Source organism: Lemur catta, chromosome 8 (genome assembly GCF_020740605.2).
Source record: "Lemur catta isolate mLemCat1 chromosome 8, mLemCat1.pri, whole genome shotgun sequence".
NCBI lineage: Eukaryota > Metazoa > Chordata > Mammalia > Primates > Lemuridae > Lemur > Lemur catta.
The window spans coordinates 28,126,961-28,140,133 of NC_059135.1; the positions used below are offsets into that span (position 1 = coordinate 28,126,961).

General features: G+C 40.9%; 1 protein-coding gene across 1 annotated transcript in view; it reads right to left on the minus strand.

The window, feature by feature from the left end:
- Positions 1-13,173, minus strand: part of PARD3B (par-3 family cell polarity regulator beta) — a 942,908-nt gene that overhangs the window by 903,267 nt on the left and 26,468 nt on the right. The gene's annotated exons all lie outside the window — the stretch shown is intronic.

Consider the following 13,173-nt stretch of genomic DNA (forward strand, 5'->3'; position numbering starts at 1 on the left):
CATATAGAAAAAGTCTCACTGCACATCTTTAAAACAAAACCCTATTCTATGTTATATACATTGAAAACACCTTTTGATTCTTATTGTCACTCAATACTCGGGTTTATAGGGAAAGAAAGAATGTCAATTCAGTCCTTCCTAAGAGCCAAAGGTCAGATATTTTGACTAATTCTCAATACACATATAGATGTATAATACATAGACTTGGACACTTTATTTAAAAGGCTGAGTCCTAGTCCTTGTAAAAGAAAGTTCTGTGCATTATAAGCTACATTTTCCTGGAGACAGTCTCTTTTCTTCTGGCTGTGAGCAATGTCGTCTCTCTTGCTGCTGAAACAGCCACAAGACAAAGAGGACTTTCACCACGTGTTCCAGCTCCTTTCTTCCCAACCCAGCCATGGAAGTCTCAATATCACTAACCATATGCCCAGAAGAGAGCGGGGCAAGGATTCTTAATGACTGAACATCGGCATTAACACCCATGTCAACAATGAAGGAGAGCTTCTGGAAAGGATAGGGTCTATTTGCACAGCATCCCTTATGATCATTGTTATGGACTGTATGTTTGTGTTGCCCTAGAATTCACAGTTTGAAACCCTAATCCCTAATGAAATGATATCAGGAGGTAGAGCTTTTGGGAGGTAATCAGGTCATGAGGGTGGGGTCCTCATAACAGAATTTGTGCCCTTGTAAGAAGAGACCAGAGAAAGCTTGCTTCCCCCTCCCTTCCTCTCTCTCTCTGTTCTCCCCTCCACTCTATGAGGGCACAGGGAGAGGACGATGGCCATCTACAAACCCAGAACCAGGCCCTCATCAGATATGGGATCTGCTGGCACCTTGATCTTTGACTTCCTAGCCTCCAGAACTGTGAGAAATAAATGTTTGTTATTTTAAGCACCCAGCCAACGACATATTTATTACAGCAGCCATAACTGACTGATACAATCACCCTCTAAGCAGAGATCCACTATCCCTCCCATTTCACATGTGAGAAATGATCAAGGAGGGAAGAGATTTGCTCAGCACAGCAATCAAACAATTGCAGGTTAGAAACCAGGGCTCTAATTCTCTAGAAGCCACTTCCCATCCCTCCCAATCACCGTAGTAGGCCCTGTCTTAACTGTTGAAACTAGCTGGGTTTACTGCCCACCGGGCCTCCCCTGTACCACCACCCACCCGGCATGCTGCTGCCCCTCCTGCAGGGGTGGGAGGTGGTGCTCAACGCCCAGCTCACAGCCCCCCCATTCTTCTAAGGAGGCTGTTCTGCAGAGCTGGCTCCTGGGCCTATCCCTAAGAATATCCCTACAGGAAGAGTGTGCAGACACAGCTCACAGGCCAACCTTGAGCCAGGAGCAGCCTCGCTACAACATGACCACAGCAAAAGAACTAAGGCAACCAAATAGGCTGATTTTCCCAGGACAGTCCCAGTTTACACCTGTGTCCAGGCATAACTACCTAACAGCACCTCCTCCTTACTCCCCAAAGTGCCTCAGTCTGAATAAGTTATATGGTTGCCCTGCCCATACCCGTCTGGGGGAGTCCTGATTTTAGTCTTCCTTCCTCCTCCTCCTCCCACAGTCCAGGACCATCCCCCTGCCTTTATTCCCCCATGCTTAGGATAATTAAGCATGGCAGAAGTTCTCTATGAAACAATAGTTGGATGACAGGATTCAGAGGAGATTAAACACACCCTCTTAGACACCCTTCTGTGCCCCCACCCTTCATTTCTCTTTCCCTGGCTGATACCTACTTCCACTTCAAAACTCAGCTCAGAGGGCACCTCCTCTAGGAAGCCCTCCCTGGTATTCTGCCACCTCTGTATCTTCAGAGAAGATGCCTGCATTAGATGCCTCCCTCTCCACAGCACCCTGTATATCTGGCTGTGTCATCACATACTTGCTAACCTGTGCCTCCCACCAGACAATGACCTCCTTGGGAGGAGAGACTGTGCTTCTTAATCTCTGTATCTTCAGAATGCAATGCAATGCCTGGCATATAGTGGGCATTTAGTAATGTTCATTATGTGATTTAAAAAAAAAAAAAAGTATTTTGGTGCCAGAATATGAATGGTCTAAAGCAATGATCCCCAACCTTTTTGGCACCAGGGACCAGTTTCACGGAAGACAATTTTTCCACAGGCAGATGGTTTTGGGATGATTCAAGCACATTACATTTATTGTGCAAACCTCTCTGCTAATGATAATCTGTATTTGCAGCCACTCCCCAGAGCTAGCATCACCACCTCAGATCATCAGGCATTAGATTCTCATAAGGAACGTGCAACCTAGATCCCTCGCATGTGCACTTTACACTAGGGTTTGTGCCCCTATGAGAATCTGATGCCACCGTTGATCTGACAAGAGGCGGAGCTTATGTGGTGATGCAAGCAATGGGGAGCTGCTATAAATACAGATGAAGCTTCCCTGGCTGGCCCTCCACTAACCTCCTCCTGTGTGGCCTGGTTCCTAACAGGCCACAGACCAGTACCAGTCCACAGGCTGGGGACTGGGGGCCGTAGGTCTAAAGGCCTTGCTCAGGGAGTAGAGTTTCATGCTATGGATAGTAGCAGGGGAGAAAAGGAAGTTTTTGAGAAGGAAAGGTCCAGATTTGTTTTTAGAAAGGTGATTTGGGGCAAAGAGTAAAAGATGATCTGGAGGGCCTCATTCAGTCCTTGCAACCAAACTACCAGACAGCTGGGTAACAGCACTTTTATCTCAAATTTCATATCAGACACATTTCCTCTATTTGATACCACCCCACTTTCTTTAAAAATATCATTTTGCACTTATAAAAAAACTTTGTTTTGTTTTGAATGTTATGTTCCTATCTCTCACTTCATTTGGTCCTTGCCATAATCTTAAGGGTAAGTAGACCACATGAGTCCTTCATGAAGACTCTAATATAAAGAAGTTGATTTGCCCAAAAGCATATGGCCAGTAAATTTCTATACTTCAGCTCTGAAATAGACAACAAAATAATTACCCTAATTCTATCAATGGCACCAACATTTTCCATGCCACCTACAATGAAACTCCTCATCACCTTAGCTTCAAAACCTCTTATCGTTGCCAATTTCCAACAGTCTTTTGAGTCTTCATATCTTCTTTTCCTTCTGTTCCATCCATCCAAATGTGGACCTCTTTGGGTTCATCAAATATGCCCTCCGTGCATAGAATGATGTGCAATTGCTATATTTGGTCTTCTAGATTCTATTGTCTTCCCATTGCAAGGCATTCTAGACAAGTCAAACAGAATAATGCTGACTTAAGTCCTGCTGTCATTCAGTCTCACCAGTGCTAGAAAGCCTGCACCAGCTCCCCGGCAACTTCAGTGTCAAGTTCAAAGTCAGGACATTGACATTTGAAGCCTCTTGGTTACTTGGTCCTATTTGATTTAGCGCATCTTATTACTCCTACTCTCCAACATGAATACTGTTCAATCAGATCACCTGCTCCAACATCTATCTGTCAAGGTTCAGCTCTGTCCTCTCCCTTCCTCTGATTTCCCAACCACTCTACTTCTAGCACTTATTTTGTAACATATGCTTTGCCACCTAATCTCAGATCTCTTATATTCTGTCCTAATTATATCACATAAACATGTGTTGTCATTCCAACTATAGGGAACTCTTTGAGAGGTAGAGTTCTGTCTTGTGCCTCCACTAGTCTCACTTGCATGGGTGCCCCTTAACCACACTGGTAAAGCTTCTATATAAATACTTATCGGGTCTTGGCATATTAAAATTGTAATCACATCTGCCATTTGTTTTTTAATGTGGCATCCTAAAACTCTTAAGAAAGAAAACCAAGGCCATCTAGAAACCACATTTTGGGAGAGATGTTGAAGGAATACAGGATTTTAGATTGAAGTACAGATAGCCCAGCCCCCTCTGTACTCCAGAAAACAAAGCCTAAAGACTTCTGCATCAAAAGGGAACTGATGTATATAACCTCCGATTTTAATGCTATGACTCTAAAGAAAATATTTCTCCAGGGACTGCTCTTCATTTGGGGAAAAAGGGAATGGATATTTTCTTTAAATGCATACATTTTTCGAGGCAATATGGGGATTTCTTGTAAAGTATTACAAATATCAAAAGAAAAATAAAAGCACCTTTCACTGAAGTATTCTAGGATAAGGTTTAATTTAAAAATAAAGATTAGGAACAATTACACAAAGTAAATGAAATTACCAAATATAATGATGTAGTGTTTTGAAACACTGTAAAAGAAACCAAAGGCCCAATGGAAGTATTTGCACTTAAAATAGTGGGAAAGTAAGTTTTCTTGCAGGAAGTAAAAAATCCAGTCTTATTAAATGATGGTGAGGACCTTCCCCAAGATGAGCTCTTAGGATTCAGCCCTTGAATTCAATACACAGGTTACCTACCTACTCCAGGAGTTTCTACATCCTCAATATTTAAGAAAACCCACTGTGTTATTACAGGCCAGCTTTATCTCATTTCATGTATGATAAATAGGTTCCTATAATTCCAGCATATTGTTTAGCTTGTTCTGCTTAAAAAAGCCTTAAATGTGACATGACCAAAAAAGTCCAGGTCCAACCCACTGAAGCCAGTCTACGCATCAATGTGAGAAACAACTGGTCTGTGTCCCAAAGTCAGAAACCATGGTTTGCAATGGCGTGTTTTTTTCTACCTCAGTCAATACCACAATTCTAATGCACATTCTCCCTCAGAGTATTATGAAAGGGGGAGGAGCAAATAAAAAAACCAACCGAGATGCCCAGGGTCTGCTCTTGTCCCTCAGAGCAAAGGAGAAAATGATCAGTTATATTTGAGCTAAATGAACTAAATTTCAGTAATTTGAGGCTTTACAAATGAATTTAGAATCAGTGAAGTGGCTTTCTTTGCTTTCAATCCAAAACATAAAAAGCTACTTCTTGTATTTAAATGTCCTCATAAAGCAATCCAAGTGTCTTCATATTTTGATTATAGAAGAGCTCCGAAGTGAAAGTGTCTACCAACAATTCCCTTTATCTGTGGGCAATTGATTGCCTACAATGAATAAAAGCCCCCTAAAAGTAATTAAGGTAGATGGGAAATAGAAAATTAAATTTTTTAAAGATTCCCTCAGTTTTAAATAATGCAGCAATCTGAGCAGAATTAACCATCATAAAATAGCTTTTTATCTTCCTTATGTCCTGTAAAAGATAAGATTTGTCCTATAAACATCTCTCTTATAATGAGCTTTCTGGCTTTTCCATATAAGTCATGTCTTCTCTATCTTACTGGCATATCCTCTACAGTCCCGTTAGCATACCTCCCATATTTAAAAAAAATTATACACAAGCACGCACACAATTTTACAGGACATGAAGAGTCAGCAGCTTCCTAATACTGAATGTTTCCATTCCATTTTTATATTGCATTTATACAGTCTGAAAGATCTGGTTTGTGCAATTATCCAGCACCCATGTATACCACAAGAAGAAATTATATTCTCTACACTATAATTTCGCTATAAGGAGTAGGCCCTAAAAGTAAAATAATCATTAGGAACATGCCATATTCATCAGCTTTAGTCACATGTATTTTTAAAATTAGGTAATGGCACAAAATGTTTAAAGTTTGAAATTTATATTTAATATTTACCATTAACATTTCACACGTTATGCTAAAATATAAAATTTCCCCAACACTAAAAACAGTCCAATTAACTAAAGGATAATAGATGTGCCACAAGAGGCATCCCTGGCAAACTATCCTTGTGGGTATGTTGGAAAGTAACAGATTTATGGAAGTCATAAATTTGAGACCTGCATGTTCTTTTTGATTGTGAAAGCTATCATTAACTGCAGATTAATTCGGAAGGAAAATAAAGTCAGAACACATTACTGGGACCTGTAGTTGGCAATTTAAGCAAAAGGCTAGAAATTAGAAACCAATTCTAACCCTGCCTCTACAGCTCCCTTGCTGGTAGCCTTGGGGCAACATTTAATCTCTTTGTGTTTAAGGAGCTACATCCTCAAAACGGGGGCGAGCATTAGTATTTAATTACTCGCACAGCAGTTCAGTGAAATAGGTTAAAATAGACATAGGTCTTCAGATGATGACTTACAGTAATACCCAACATGGAGACTGGTGTCAGGGAGGGAACATGCTGTTGCAAACACCCTTGCCACCTTCAGGGAAGTCCCTTTGCTATCTCTATTGATTAAAAGAATGTCAGGTATGCATTTATGATGGGATTCATCAGAATGCCATTAGAAAGGAAATATGGTACTGTATTTATTTTAATAAAGCTCCCTTTATGACATCAGACTCATTATCCAAGTCTAAAGAATGCTGTGCTCTACAGGGGAGCTACTGTTAGAACAGCAGGCTGACAAGGCTCAGCTCCGCTGGGTGCAAAGTACTTGGCCCATCAGGCAGAACATATAAAATGCATTGTACTATAATGTAATTTTTCTTTTAAAATGCCTTTAAGTGATATAGTAAAGCAAGGGCTATCATCTCATATGCATACATGGGATCATCCGGCATTAGGCAATATATCTAGAAAGTAACTAGTCCTCAAAGGAACAAACGTTTAAGATTTAGCACAGATAACATTAACAATAGGTCTTTTTAAACCTATGTATTTTTTTTAAACATAAAGGCTATGAAAATGGAAACATGTTGAATGGGAAAAAGATATGGACCTGAATTGTCACAGAAAGAAGGTAATAATGAAAATATGCACACCTGTATTAGTCTATAAACCTTTCGAACCACTTATGAAAATGGATATAAGAAATTATCTGCTCTAATATGGTTATTCCAAGAGGGGGCAGGTTTCTCCCTGCTATGGTTGGACTGTGTCCCCTCCAAAATTCAGGTGTTGAAACTTAATGGCCAATGTGGTAGCAATCAGCAAGGTCCTGGTGAATGGGATTAAGGCCCTCATAAAAGGTTTTGTGAAACACTTGACTCAGCTTGTTTGCCCTTCTACCTCATAAGGACATGGTTTCTCCCATTCAAAGGATGCAGCCCTCACTCAACAACCAAACCTGCCAGTGCCTTGGTCTTGCACTTCCCAGCCTCCAAAACTGCAGGAAATAAATTTGTTCTTTATAAATGACCCAGTCTGTGCCACTTTTTTTATAGCAGCACAAGGAGACAAAGATGCTCCCCTACCTACACCCTACTGAGAAATTCCCATGAGACCCTCCTAAAGGAGCACAGTGTCCAAATGGAGTTCTGCTCCAAACAACAGAAGACTCCAGCACATTAGAAAGTCACTGCTGGTTTGTTCTCGGGTCTGTTCCCTCCTCTGGCCTGTCCCAGCTCCCACCAGGCACCGCCCTCCACCACCACGTTGGTCCTAGATCCCTCCAAGACTGCTTCAGCTTCTGGGATCCAGAAACACTCCCTGCTCCTCCAGCCCCAGGGATGATGTGTGCGCTTCCTGCTGTTGCTGGTCTCTGGGTTGCCTCACCGTTTTGAGTTTGCCTTTTGAGCTCTTGCATCACCTGTGTTGACAATGCCCCGTTTTAAATTCCCTTTGTTTCTAAGGCCTGGTATGGTTTCTGGACCCTGAGCTAAGAATCAGAAGACCTTTGTTTATTTAATACTGTCTCTGCAATTAAACCACATAACCTTGGGAAAATTTACAATCTTTCTAGACCAGCATTTCCTCATCCGTAAAATGAGGGACTAGAAAGCATTTAAAATGTCAATGTGCACATCACAGCCCACAGCAGTTAAATCAGAATGTCCAGGAGCAGAAGCCAGGCTTTTTTTTTTTTTTTTTTTTAAATATTCCCAGATGGTTCCTTTGTGCAGCAAAGTCTGGGGACCACTGCACTAAAATGCTAGAATATGCACCTGTGTATTCTTGTATTTTCTAGGATTTCCTAAGATAGTAGGTTTAGAGTAGTAAAGGGTACTTTCCAGAAATTAACTCAGTTTGTTCTTAGTAGTTCTACTGTGCCCTTACTAGCTACCTTCAATTTTACTCTTTACTTGTAATCAATATATACACTTAGCCCATGGAATGCATTATACTCAATGTCTAAATATTCAATTATCAAACAAATTCCCAGTAGCTAGACTGGCAGGTCATATTATAAACACTTTGAGGAAAATGGCTGAGATTAATTAGTTCCAAAGTTCCCTAGTCCAAGATCTGGCTCTATAGCCTCAGCTCCATTCCTGTATCATTAAAGCCTCCTCCTCCTGCCTCTGCCTTCTACCCACCTGAATCCCACATCCCTCCTCTGATCCCTAAGATAGCTGAATTCTATGCACAGACCACCTCTCCCCTGGATTTAATTCCATAAGCTATATATTCCTAGGTGCAGCCTTGCCTTGCTCCACAGCCTCACCTCCCTTAAACTTTGGTCTCCCTGGCAACCTCACCTACCACTTCCAGCACAGCTCACCAATGAGGTCACCTGGAATTCTGGCCAGCAGGGCCTCACCAGCAGCAATAAGCCACGGTGGGAGAAAACTAGCCCTGAAAATGTGTACACCAAGATCTGAACAAGGTCAAATGATGCGATAAGTTTGTATGACTGCTTCTCGTCAAATAGAATTTTGATCAACATATGATAAGAATATTTTTAAACCACAAACTCTAAACTCTAAGTCTGATTATGTGGATCTGTGGTGGGCCAGGAATCTATTTAATAAATACCTCACGAGATTCTCATGCAGGTGGTCCTCACACCACGGATTAGTAAATGTCACAGGTATACACTCTGTTGCTTTTTAATGAAGCAAATGACATCTATGTAAGCATTCAGATACCCTGTTAAATGTTGGTCTCCAGCTGTATAAAAACCTTCCTTCTTCCAACCACCTAGAGGTTTTATGGTTTGAAAAATGCTTTGTAATTACCCTGTAACTAAAATGTTGAACTTGAATGGACATAAGGTTTTTTATTGTATTTTTTTTAAAAAAAACCTCCCTCTAGAAAGACAAAGTGATGGGGGAAAAGTGAATTCTGGTAGAAAAGTATAGAAAACATAAACATCAACTTGACTAGTTGAGGGAATGCAAGGGCAGAATGGGAGAAAGCGGGGAAGGAGAGATACTTCATAACCCAACCCTGACTCAAGCTCTGAAGTGCACATATTAATCCTCACACCACACTGCAGAAGAGACACCTAAGGTTTGTGTTATCTTACTCTTATGACTCTTAAGGGATCCAGAAATGATAGTCCAAAAAAAAAAAAAAAGAAAGAAAGAAAGAAAAAACCTAAAATCTGTTTTCACTCAAACTTGTGTCCTTCTTTGTAGTCAAGAAAAAACTAATCCCAAGAAAGAAAGCAAAGATAAGAGATAAACTTTTATCTTTCCTTCAGAGAAAAGTCAAGGGTGCTAGACGCAATTTCCCCCCAGTATATGGAAAGCATGCTTTATCTGGCTGTGTACACACACAAGCAGACAGACCAACTGCAAGGGCAGTCCCACACTTTGCAACATGTAACTAGATAGACATGAATTTATGAAAGTAACACTTCCCCCTTTGGGATCATTACTAAAGATTAGAGCAAGAGGCAACCTCAGAAATTATCTAGTTGAGTGGGCTGTGTGTTCAAGCAACCTGTGCAGAGCTCAGAATTCTCAGAAGTACTTCACACCTCAGGGACATCTGGGAAGAATAGAGGCTGCAGGCTGTCACTGCCACTTCCACAGGACAGAAAATGGAAGGGCCAGAAGGCAATGTTCACCAAGCTCCTTCTACATCTCAAACCACTTACATGCATCACCTAAGACTCTCAACAACCCTACAGTGTAAGTGTTATTAACTCCAATTACTAATTGGGAAAAATTCTCAGAGGAGTTAAAATAACTTCATCCAAGGTCACACAGTTGGAAGTAGCAGAGTAGGATTAAAATTTGGGTGGGAACAACAAGTTAGTTCTCAAGACCTGTGCAGGCTGTACACAGACTGCCTGGATTCAAATTCAGTATCCAACTTACTGGCTAGGTAACCCTGGGAAAGATAACTAATATTTTTGTGCCTAAGCTTTTGCATTCTTAAAATGGGAGTAGTAATAGTACTACTCTCATAGGGTTCTTGTGGGCATTGAGTGGGTAAATCCATATCAAACCCTGGTACATATGGCAAATCCACATAAAGGAACCTGGCAAACAGTGAACCCTCAAGACATGGACTGTGAGACCCAGGAATATCTACCACTCCTCCCCTCACCATACCTAGAGTTTATGTTTTCTATACTTTTCTACCAGAATTCACTTTTCCCCCATCACTTTGTCTTTCTCAAGGGAGGTTTTTTTTTAAAAAAAAATACAATAAAAAACCTTATGTCCATTCAAGTTCAACATTTTAGTTACCGGGTAATTACAAAGCATTTTTCAAACCATAACAAGAACACAGCAAGGCTTTAATGATTATGGAATAAAAAGTTAAGAAGGTAAAAAGAGAGAGAGACGTAATTTACTTATAAATGCAACTCAATGTCTAAAACCCCTTTTAGGAGAATTAGATGACCTCAGAAAGAACAGACATGCATGTACAAAGTGTACAATCCTACAATCACAGTCAGAGAACTAACAAGAAGCAATTTTCTGTTCCTCCAAACCTGTCTCCTAATTAAATTAATTGGTTTAAAATAGGTTAGACTTCTTGTGCATAGAACCTGTAATAGTCAGTGGTTTGACAAAAATGTAGTATAATACATCTATTGGCTTGCATTTTATTAGAACTAGGGACTCATAACTGTAATATGCAATCTGATAGTTAGCAAAGGAAATAAGGCTTTTCAAAGCAGAATAACTAGTCTTGCATAAATTTGAAACTCTTCTGATAGAAATGTCACCTGTGTTCCACAGGAGCACTATAATTTAAAAATATACTTTAACCAAAGATATCTTTGCTTCCAAATTTATGATTCTATTCCCTCAACTCCTTTCCAAGGAAGGGATTCATTCCATGTGTCAGATTGTTATTATAGACTTTGACAAGATCACAGCCTCTCTTATAGAGCCCTTTCAAACCCCTGGAGCCCATGATCCTGCCACATTCTATGAATTAACAGGACCAGATGTGAACAATACTTATACAGCGTATTTTTAAGGAAGCAAGAACTCCAAAACAACACCTAGGAAGAAGGTGTACCTCAAACCCAAGGTGATGCCAGGAACAATAAACTGCTCCCTCAGCTGAGTGGGGTTATTTGCATGTATTTGCTATCTATTTTCCAGTACAATACATTCATATGCTTCACATACGCTTCTGGCCACCTCTGTGACAAGTGACAGGATCAGCTAGGGTCAGATAACAGAAAAATGAGGTAAGAATGCAAGGCTGAAGAGGCTAAAGAAAATCATCAATATCAGAAAAAGGTAGTGGAGCAATGAGTATGGCTCTGGGCATGAGTGATGAGGAAGGAGAGGGAGGAGCCCTCACAAAAAAGGCAAAGGGATGGGACCATCTTCCAGGGTTTCCCAGGAGACCCACTCTGGATGAGAGAGGGGAAAAAAATGGATATGAAGGGCAGGGTGTCAGACCATGACAGAGGATGGAACAAAGTAGAGAAAACAGTCCCAGAACTCAGGACTGCCAGTTGCCTTCTACTCCCCCCTCCCTCCCTCTTGAAGGACTCCCTCCTTCTAGGGGCTCATAAACATTTTGCTCTACCTTCTGCTCTCCACATTTCACACCCACAGCTATACTTATTGGTTCCCATGTCTGTTTTCTCCTCCAGAGTCTAGACGATGAACCTCTCCAGGTCAAGGACTGGCTTCCTACAAATGCTTGAGGAATGAATGAACAAGGAAGAAATGGAATTGAATTCTCTTTGAGTAGTAGGTCAAATTAGATACATTACTTGCAACAAAGTAGCTTCAAAGAAGATTCACTTTTAAGGAAACATAAATAACACTTTTTGATACACTATTAACTTGTTAATGTCCTAACCAAATCCTAGTCTTCAATTCATTGTCATGAAGGTAGGGTGGGGGGACAGGTATAAAATCTAAGAAAGATATGAGTGTACAGTAATCTAAGCTATTATGGTCAAGCAAACAACACAACCTCTTCCTGCACAACGGGGTCTACTATGAGTAGAGGGGAGAATGAGCTGTTGTTCCACTCTCACTGCTAAAGAGCCAAAGATTCCAGATTGGCTTGACCCTGACTCTCTGTTGGAGAGAAGCTTTGTGGTAATAATTACCATTTGTTTCATCTGTAGTTACATAGTCATACTTAAGTGCCCAAATTAATCACTTTGGCTAGTTCAACTCAAATCATACCTCTCCAATTTTCCAGGTCACAACATTTCCAAGAATGCCCACGACACTGAGCATAACAGAGACAGTTTCCTTAAATGAAGCCCAAGCTTACTTCTCTTTAAAAAGTTGTGTCAAAGACATTTCTCCCAGAGTCGTGTTCCTCCTGCCACAGAATAGCTCTGCTCATATCACTCCCTGGGCACGCTGGGAACCATCAAACTTTAACCACTAGGGACTGTGGCCCGAGGGGCTGCCATCACCCACAAGAGCCATGGACAGCACACTGGCCTTGCTAGACCCCAGTTTCCTATCTATTACAGTTATGATAAATAATACAAACCCCATGAGATTGCAGTGAGGATTAAATGAGTATATCATAGAGCCTCTAGAGTAGTGGCTTTACAGAGTAGTACTTCACAAAGGGTAGCTGTGATTATTACTGTTTTGATGACAATTTCCTTCCAGCTCCCTTCCCTCACCCTTCCCTAAGGAGGTCACACTTCTGCCTAAGCTGGTATTCAACCTGGACCACTTTTAAGTTTCTTTTAAAACAAGAGCCAGTTCAAAGACCACCTCTTCCCTGATAATCCTTCCTATCCCAGGTGCCCTTCCCTCAGCACACAGGAGATATCTCAATGCTAACATGATCCTGAGTCTACAGTTTTGCTCAACACTTTCTGCCTTGTTATCTGAATGAATCACATCTTCCCAGATTATGAGTTCTCTCATGGAATAAACATCTAGAAACCCCACCATACAGTGCATAGGTAAAGTTCTTAACCATGATCTACGGAAACATCCACAAACAGCAAACTGACAGAACAAAGGTGACACCTTTAACTGCTTAGGGGAAAAGTCCAGACTTCAAAGATGTGCTTAGAATATTTATGACCTGTTTTAGTTCTTAAGGTTTTGCATCACTGGAGATGGAGGATGATAAATCAGGCACCCAAATATTACATCATTAT